The sequence below is a fragment of the Alosa pseudoharengus genome, unplaced genomic scaffold (genome assembly GCF_046254945.1).
Source record: "Alosa pseudoharengus isolate Yale_2024_CS ecotype anadromous, Long Island Sound unplaced genomic scaffold, YU_APseudo_1.1 YU_APseudo_1.1_scf_7, whole genome shotgun sequence".
Classification (NCBI taxonomy): domain Eukaryota; kingdom Metazoa; phylum Chordata; class Actinopteri; order Clupeiformes; family Clupeidae; genus Alosa; species Alosa pseudoharengus.
The window spans coordinates 37,203,476-37,213,413 of record NW_027468859.1 but is presented as its reverse complement, the minus strand read 5'-3'; positions in this window follow the sequence as shown (position 1 = coordinate 37,213,413).

Here is a 9,938-nt window from a genome sequence, read left to right as displayed (position 1 = left end):
AACAGATTTTTAGGCAACACTTTATAATAACTATTTAAGTTATTATAATAAGTATTTGTTCATAATAAATAAGCCATCCTCAAAAAATATGTTTGTGAATAGATGTTTTATACTTAATAAATAATGCAACAACCATTTATACATGAAATAAGCTTCCCATTATAAACCAGTTGCAAAGTATTACTAAATGCTTGTGTGTGTGTGTGTGTGTGTGTGTGTGTGAGAGAGAGAGAGAGAGAGTGAGTGTCAGGTTGAGTTGGACTTTAGGCCTGGTAGGTGTCCAGATCTTCTCTGTCTGGGCATTGACAATTCATGGGCAATGGCACACACACACACACACACACACACACACACAGAAACACCAACAGATAAATACATAACCAAACGCCAGTCTATGTGATCATTTATACTATTTATTCATGAAACATGAATTTTAATTTGAAATATAAAGTCAGTCCCATTTGGTAGTTAAAGATTGCAACTCTTAGCACTTCTCACTGCATTGTGAAGGGGCTCTCCCCAGCAAAGGGCAGCTCAATGAAGTAGTAGGGTGAAGGGAAGAGTGGTGGAGCAGGGCCCATGGTGGGCAGCTCAATGAAGTGGTAGGGTGAAGGGAAGAGTGGTGGAACAGGGCCCTAGTGTGCAGCACTCACACCACAAAAACCTACAGCCTCTTATCTTGATGTCGTGTTTCCAATGACGGGAGAAATCTCACCATCTTCTTCATCACGTAGGTGTGCATGCATCACCAGGACCCTCCTCACGTCTTCCACTCTTCTGAGAAATGCCTTCTATACTGCCTTTTTCTGTTTCTTTCTCCACATTCAAAAATCATTATCTGCATATCTGCAGCCAAACCCTCAGCACAGGAGGAGCCACGCAGGTTGGTAAACACACACATACAAACACACACACTACATTTACAGTATATGACAATCTAGATGTACCACAGATCGGTACAACATATGACCACCGCATATTATCTCCGCAAAAATAAATCACTCTTGTCGATTTGTCTCCATCTCCTACTCCATCCCCTGCTCTTGCAACTTTTGTTTGTGCGTGTGAATGTGTTTATGTGTGTATGCATGTGTGTGTGCACGTGTGTGTTTGTGAGTGTGTGTGTGTGTGTGTACATTTCAACTTCATCTGGCAACCCTTCGCTCAACACTTTTGCAGGCCGATTCGAGTAGAGTCACTAAGTAATACACATAAATTAATTTATTGTATGGCCCTGCCCCACATGAACAGACTCCACCTCCTCCACCTCCTCCAAATTTCCGTTTGTATGTGTGTGTGTATGTATGTGCGTGTGTGTGTGTGTTCACCCCCCCCCCCCCCCAGACAGAAGAAGAACCGAATATCCTACCATAATCTCTCTCTCTCTCTCTCTCTGTTCAATTCCCGACACTGTTGTGCCATTGGCTTTTAATTGAATTGACATGTGTACAGTAAGTCGCTATGGATGAAATTGTCTGCTAAATGAATGAATGTAAATGTAACTTGTACAACTCATTTGTAAATGTGTTGCATGCAGAGACCACACTCAGGGGCTGAAAGATGTCCAAAATTGCATTAAAAGCACCGAAAAAGTTTTCCCACTTCACTGAACTTTATTTTGGAGCTATGCACCTAGCGAAACATCTAAAGATTAGACAACAGGCGCAGACGCCACTTCTACCTACGTAAATGTGTTGCAAGGCATAGAAAGTCCTCACTTTAAATGAGCTCACAAAATACAATTTTTGTCATCAGATGCGAGATTCAACAACCAAAATGATAGACCACAGAAAAGAACACATTCTGTCGAGAGTACACTTTTACCTGCTTTTTTTCAGAAATGTAGAAAAGCACAACCCACCGCCACAAACGGCTGACATATAAACCGCTTCCTCCAGCAACCGCTTCTTCCTGGTCTCAGGGGCCATATTTCTTCCATTCACACAATGGATCCTAATGTCATTATGAGCTGTTTCCTTCCCGACCAATTCCCCCTCGTCTGCACATTTCCGCGCTCTAAGCCTCTTCAGGTGTGATGTATGAAGGCCAGCACTCTGCCCGGCCCAGACGACCAAGAAAGCTGACCAGAGCAAGGATGGGAATAATATTAATTTCAGGGGAACCAGTGGTGGTGCTGCCGCTGTGTCCATCCAGCAGAATTCTAATGGCCACATAAAATAGATTTACTGGTCATATGCAGTGCAGACGTTAATGGAGGACTTAAAGCCAAAACACTGGGCCATTAAACTTGTTACAAGGCTACTTACTGTATATTAATGGCTAAAGTAGCCACAGATTACATCACTTCATCATCATCAGTCTCCTATTGCATCTCAATAAAATGTAATAAAAGTGTGTTTGATCATTTTTACTATATTTTTTCATAGGTACACTTATAGGAGCCATTACTAAATTGCTTTAGATAAAATGTCCTGGGAATGAATCCCTTCATATGTGTATTATGATTAAGTTGCTCACTGTGGAAAAGCAAGTTTGTCAACACCGTAGATTAGCACTTTATGTTCATACTATATCCTTTAGATTGAGAACAACACCGTAGATTAGCACTTTATGTTCATAGGCTACTATATCTCTTTAGAGTTTAGATTGAGAACAACACCGTAGATTAGCACTTTATGTTCATACTATATCCTTTTAGATTGAGAAATGGGGCTGCAATAGTGTTGTCAGACCACCGGCATATTGTGGTTGGAACTGCCGCTAAGATGACGAAGGATCGTGTAGGATCATTATGACACCCTCCGAATGCATGCCAAGTTTCATGGACTTTCGTTCATGGGGGGCCTTACAATAAAATAATTTATGTGTACATTTAGTGACCGTACACCAACAAGGATTCCCGGGACACTGAAAGACCGGGGTACACGAAACTTGGTGGGCATGTAACCCCACATGGATAGCATGGAACCATCGCTTTTCGTTTTGATCTGTAGCCCCCCCGCTGGACTGGACCCCCCGAAAGGAGGGTAGGGCAGATACAGTTTTCTGTTAATATCTTGAGAACCGCAGGGCCTTGGATGACCAATTTTTTGCGTATGTTTGCCTCCAGGGGTCATGTAAACCCATTCCATATGCACACATGTGCATAAACAGATACACACGCACACACAAACATTCACAGTAATCCTACGTATGACACATACTCACACAGTAGACATATATACGCATGCATGCACATGCACATGCACATGCACGCACACACACCCACACACACATAAACATAAACATGTACATGCACACAATTCAAGAATTTCTCAGAATTATGAACAGGCAAGATGGGGGTGGGGTTGTATAAAATGTATATTACATGTGAAATCTATGAACTAATCATGTTTTGGTACTTGTTGTCTAGCAGATACCAGTGAGAATTGAGTGTGCATAATGTAATTCAGTGAGACAGTTAGAATCATATATGCCTTTCAGCGTGACTTATTTTTGTGGAAAACATGTGCTGGACTGGGCGGCGGTCATATTTTGTACCGCTCTGCGGTACATCTAGTTTAAATACAGCTAACTCTCAGCGCTAACCTTTAAATACAGCTAACTCTCAGTGCCAGCCTTTAAATAACTCTCAGTGCCAGCCTTAAATACAGCTAACTCTCAGCGCTAGCCTTTAAATGCGACTTACTCTCAGCGTTACCCATCAAATACGGCTTTTCTTTATCTCTTTTACACAAAGTCATTGATTTCGTCCCACCAGACATGCTGCCCTTGTTGCCTATGGAATCTCTCAGTGTTAAAGGAAACCTTAGGGAGCCAATTCAATTCTTTCCCCCCATGAACGAAGCCTGACTGTGAACCTACAGTACTGTGGATACAGAAACTGAATGTGAATTGAATGTATGTCAGACTGATGGACTTCCCAAGTCAACCACTCTTTAGGCTACTTTAAACATGCTGATTTGTCAATGTTGAACTCCACAGGCAACTGTCAGTTTTAGGAGCAACACTTGAGCATAAACTTGAAAATAAACAAGTAATCACTCATGATGGAAATTAACCTAGAATGATAGTTTCCACAATAATTGTGGAAAGCTCTCTCTCTATGCTTTATGCGTTGGTAGGTATATGTGACTTTTAGAATGATCAGGTAATTGTATAGTATGACATTGTGACACTAGATGTCCCTGTAAAGTTAAACTAAAACAGTTGAAGAAGGTTACATGTTTTCAGCTGAAAATAGAAAAGAAACATTACTGGGGTATTAGCTTGGCCTCATCTTACTATACTGCTTGCTTACTGCAGCATGGCTAGTTATTCTTACACATATTCTTATAGTGCAGCTTTTACATGAAACGATGCATGCAGCGACTGCCAACTGACCAGACCCATGGCAATGTAGGTGCTGCAGCTCATGCCAAATCCCACTGCTCTCAATGAGTCACTGAGACCAGCCGGAGAAACAGACTACCGCATATCATGGCTGCCAAAGACACACTCACACATGCTAAAGACGAACAGGAGCAGCATCTAGTGAAAGCACATGCTGCTGTTGAAGATGAGCAGCAATATGGTCAGATCAAATGATCACTTAACAGATGGTTTAACGCTTAGCTTTGATATATCTGGTAAGATGTGAGTTCCTAAGTCAATTAATTTTAGAGTCTCTCGCAGTTTGTATTCTATGCTGATCTGGCACCTGCAATAGTTTTATGTAATGTACAATATTGAACACAGTGGTGTTCAACTTTGTATGTCAGCCATGACACACAGGCCAACTGTAGATTTGAAACAGATCTGGAAACAGTAGAATGCACACACACACAGACAGTCTAAAATAAACACACACACATGCACAGACAAACCCAAACATGCACGTACTAGCACACACACACACACACACACAGTCCAGTACATTTGAACACACAGCATAGACTCCAGGCGGAGAGACATAATGCTGAGGTCAAGGAGAGTATGTGCATACAGTTTGTTGACCTTCCTCCTCTCTCTTCCTGTGTCCGTTAATCTAAGCCATGATTCATTATCTGAGAAGTTTTTTTCCCTTCTCTCTCTGTCACAGTGGGGAAGTCAAGACAAATCCCTTTTCCCCAGGAAGCCAAGCCATGCTGTTACAGTAAAGTCACTGCATCCCAACTGTGCAAGCTGCCATCGCTTGCCTCTCTCATATGCCCTCTAGTGGTTGAAATTGGGTATAGCTTCCTCACCAGAGATAAACATCACTGACGCTCTCTGTGAATGTCATATGAAACCATTTCAGTTCTAGACAGTGAATTGTTACAGACATGATTCATTTTTGAGGAATTACGTTTATTTCACTGAGTGAAAGCACAATCTCCAAGGAAATGGGATTTTAAATGTAGTTCACTGAGGCCGAAGTACATCTGTCATTTCCCATGCTATATTGAGTTTGAATGTGGTGGTGAACGACAACACAAGCAGACACTCGATCTTGCCGGAGGGGCAGGGGTGGGGGTTAAATTTAACAGCTTCTTTGACTGGCACTCAGCAGGAAAACAAGAGCTGGTCAACTGGAAACTGATAGGAGGGCGGCTACCAGCAGTGTGAGGTGGCCATGCACACACACACACACTGACATGCAGGCACACACACACACACACACACACACACACACACACTGAAGATACATAATTCCTCAGTGTTATGGTAGGGGTCTAGCAGGAGCCTGTGGAGCGATTAGCGAGGACACTGGATCCAGGGCGGTGTCCCTCAGGCAGCAGTCTGTCTCTGTCCAGACGAGATGCGTCAAACTCGGGCTCCGCTACTCCAGGCCATCCCTGGCAGCACCTGTTTCCCCAGGAAGACAAACACCCTCCAGGCCACTAAACGCCACCATGGGGCCAGTGTTGACTTCTTAGCCGGGCCAAAATACTTTATTAGACCTCATTAGGCTTTTGGAACCAATTCCGGTTATCAGTTATCTTTTGGATTCTATTGGATGTTTTTCTTTCTTTTTTGAGAAAGTTTGATGCTTTTGCTTAGTTTAATTGAGGGCTTTAGAGTGCACGCATAGCCACACATACTTTGTTGTTAGTCAAAAGTAGCCAAGTCAATTTATCCCAATAGTTAAATGGGATTTTTTTGTAGACAGCTAATGAAATAACTGATAATGATTACAGTCATATAACTACCAGCTTGCTTTAGAGTCCATTGCATTTTCAGCTGCTATCCGGAATTTTAAAAGATAACTGAAGCAGGTTTGCTGTACTGACATTATGTGACCTGCACTTAAGTCACTCATGTGTCAGTCAAGCTGTTCTAGATTCCTGTGTGCTGAAAGATCCTGTGCAAATGAAAGCAGACTCTTTAATATGGTCGTCCCGAGGGCTTGAGCTTCTCTTGAGGGCTCCGCTGAATGAATGGGGTTGGGGGTTGAGGGCAGGTGGAGAGATGTGTGTGTGTGGGGGGTCTTCTTTCAATAGCCTAGTTTGTACCCCCCACTCCAACCACCCCACTACAACCACCCCCACCCCTACGCCTGAGTGTGGCTGCTGCCCTCCCACTCTGGGGCTAATGAGGACCAGACCCAGAGTATTAGCAGCTCTAGTCCAGCTCCTAGCTGCCCTGGCTGGGGTCTCCTCTTTTACCCTCCACATCAACTCTGGCAGTTGCAGGCTTGGGGTTCCCTGTCTGTGTGCACAGTAATCAACACCTTCAGTAATACACACAAACACACAGATGCAAACACACACATGGAGGCGCGTGCACATGTACACACACACACACACACACACACACACACACACACACACACACACACACACACACACACATGCATACACTTCAGACAATAGAATGTGAAAAATAAACACTCACACATGAATGAATAATTTGCACATACACTGACTCATACAAACATACAAACCCATCCATAGAATTCTCTCTCTCTCTCTCTCTCTCTCTATATATATATATATATATATATACATCTGACACACAGAAACACACACGCACACACACACACACGGCTGGATTTAATCAAATACAGGGCTGAAGCGGTGCACTGTTCTGGCCCAGGTCCAGCCAAGACAAGGACAGGAAGGAGAGATGTGAGATGGAGTGAGAAAAAAGAGGAAAAGAAAATATACAGAAGGAGAGAAAGGAGGGGAGGGAGACTCACGCTGCAACACCAGGACAGAAGGAGAGAAATATCTATCTATCACTTGACTATAAATAGATAGATAGATAGATAGATAGATACTTTATTGATCCCCAAGGGAAAATTCAAGAAATAGGAAGTGTGTGGTCAGCAGTTTATTAGCATAGGTCACACTCTCTAAACTCTAAGGGCAGGTGTTGTGTCCAAATACTCTATACTGTACCCAACACATACAAAACACATTCTTTGCATTTGGCCAAAGTATTTAAGAACAGTGTGTAGGTGTAGGCCAGGGCTCTTCAATTGGTCATTTGTACTGGCCCTTTAAAAAAATGTAATCTCTAGCAAGCGCATGAGCTGTTGTCTACTCTTGCATCTCTCACTCGCTTTAGTCCTGCAGCCACTGCACCTCAGCCCATTACATTACATTACGGCTACATTACAATTAATTACATTTGTACATTAAAAGCTGAACGTAAGTGCCATAGTTTAGTTTCAACCTAAATTGGCACGTTGGAGTTTATCTACTAATATTTAACAAGTTGCACCACACAAATAGTTTCTGTCAACAATATCGCAAAAAAACACGGGCACAATTTCTGCAAAACTTGGTGGAAGGGTGGAGCAAATACGACTCAAAGGGAATTTCAAAGTATTTCTATATAGTAGCCTGGCTATTGCCGATGTCCTTCATTTCTTCACGTCTTAACATAAACAAATGCAATTATAGACTAGCGAAGTCTGAAATGAGCCTGTCTAAAAGCCTCTTGGAAATCATGTGGCATGTTCCATTAAATGCGCACTCAATTGCGATTCGAAGCAAAAAGTAGGCTATGATAGCCTAACGAAGGTAAATTGCATATTTGTAAATGGCGACGGCAAAACGTTAAAGTGAATCGTAGACTTTATAATAAAGAAAGTAAAGGAGATGATTTGCACCTCCGTTCACCAAATAAAGGCCGTGGTTGTGTTTCTACAATATGTTGGCACAAAACGTAATTTCTGTCAGAAACCAAGTAGGCTAAACGTTTTCATTGTCATCGTGAACTATGACGATGCCCATGTTCAGTAGGCTATGTGTTTCATTTATTCAAGCAGTGACATTTGGTTTAATGCATGGGGTAACGTGAGGTGCGTCAGAAAAAAGATGGGCCTGTCCCTCTCAAAACATGTTAAACTAGATGTACCGCAGAGCGGTACAAAATATGACCGCCGCCCAGTCCAGCACATTTTTTCCACAAAAAGAAATCACGCTGAAAGGCCTATATGATTCTAACTGTCTCACTAAATTGCATTATCCACACTCAATTCTCACTGGTATCTGCTAGACAACAAGTACCAAAACATGATTAGTTCATAGATTTCACATGTAAAATTCATTTTATACAACCCCACCTCCATCTTGCCTGTTCATAATTATGAGAAATGCTTGATTGTTTGTGTTATGTTTATGTTATGTGTGTGGGTGTGTGGGTGTGTGTGTGTGTGAGTGTATGTGTGTGTGTGTGTGTGTGTGCGTGCTTGTGTGTGTGCCTGCGTATGTGCCTGTGCATGGAAGCGTACATATGTCTACTGTGTGAGTATGTGTCATACGTATGATTACTGTGAATGTGTGTGTGTGTGTGTGTATCTGTTTGTGCACATGTGTGCACATGAACTGGGTTAACATGACCCCTGGAGGCAAATATACGGAAAAAATGGTCATCCTAGGTCCTACAGTTCTCAAAATATTCACAGAGAACTGTGTCTGGCCTACCCTCCTTTCGGGGGGTCCAGTCCAGCGGGGGGGCTACAGATCAAAACGAAAAATGACAGTTCCATGCTATCCATGTGGGGGTACATGCCCACCAAGGTTTGTGTACCTCGGTCTTTCAGTGTCCCGGGAATCCTTGTTGGTGTACGTCACTAAATGTACACATAAATTGTTTTATTGTAAGGCCCCCCATGAACGAAAGTACACAAAACTTGGCATGCATTCGGAGGGTGTCATAATGATCCTACACTTTCAATTTCGTGCAGTTTTGACCATGTCAGCCAGAGATATTGTGATGAAAACACCTAATTTTTTGCTTTTTAATTTTTAACTAGGTGGCGCTATACATGAAATAAGTGGTAATGGGATGGGTTGACATGGCCCCTTGAGATCAACATACAAAAAAAAGGTGGACCTCCTAGGCCCTACGGTTCTCGAGATATTCACAGAAAACTGTCTCTGGCCACCTACAGGCCAGTTGGTGTATAGTAATATAAATTAATTTATTGTGTGGCCCTACACTTCCAATATCATGCAGTTTTGACTATGTTAGGTCACAGATACCTGCGATTACAACACCTCATTTTTACTTTTTTGTGTTTAACTAGGTGGTGCTATACATGAAATGAGTGGTTATGGAATGGGTTGACATGGCCCCTTGAGATCAACATACAAAAAAAAAATGGTCCTCCTAAACCTAACGGTTCTCGAGATATTCACAGAAAACTGTGTCTGCCCTACCCTCCTTTCGGGGGGTGCAGTCCAGCGGGGGGGCTACAGATCAAAACGAAAAACGATGGTTCCATGCTATCCATATGGGGTTACATGCCCACCAAGTTTCGTCTACCCCGGTCTTTCAGTGTCCCGGGAATCATTGACGGAAATTTGGACATGCGAAAAAAAAAAAAAAAAAAAAAAAAAAAAATCTGACTAAACCTAAATAGCGTGATTAGCAACCAGAAAATAAAAAAAATCCCGGGGGACACACCCCCGGACCCCCGTGTTATTATTATTAGGCTATTATGACTGGCCTGCCCCCACTGCTAAAAGAAATCTAGGGGTCACGGTCATCTCAAAAATGGTGGG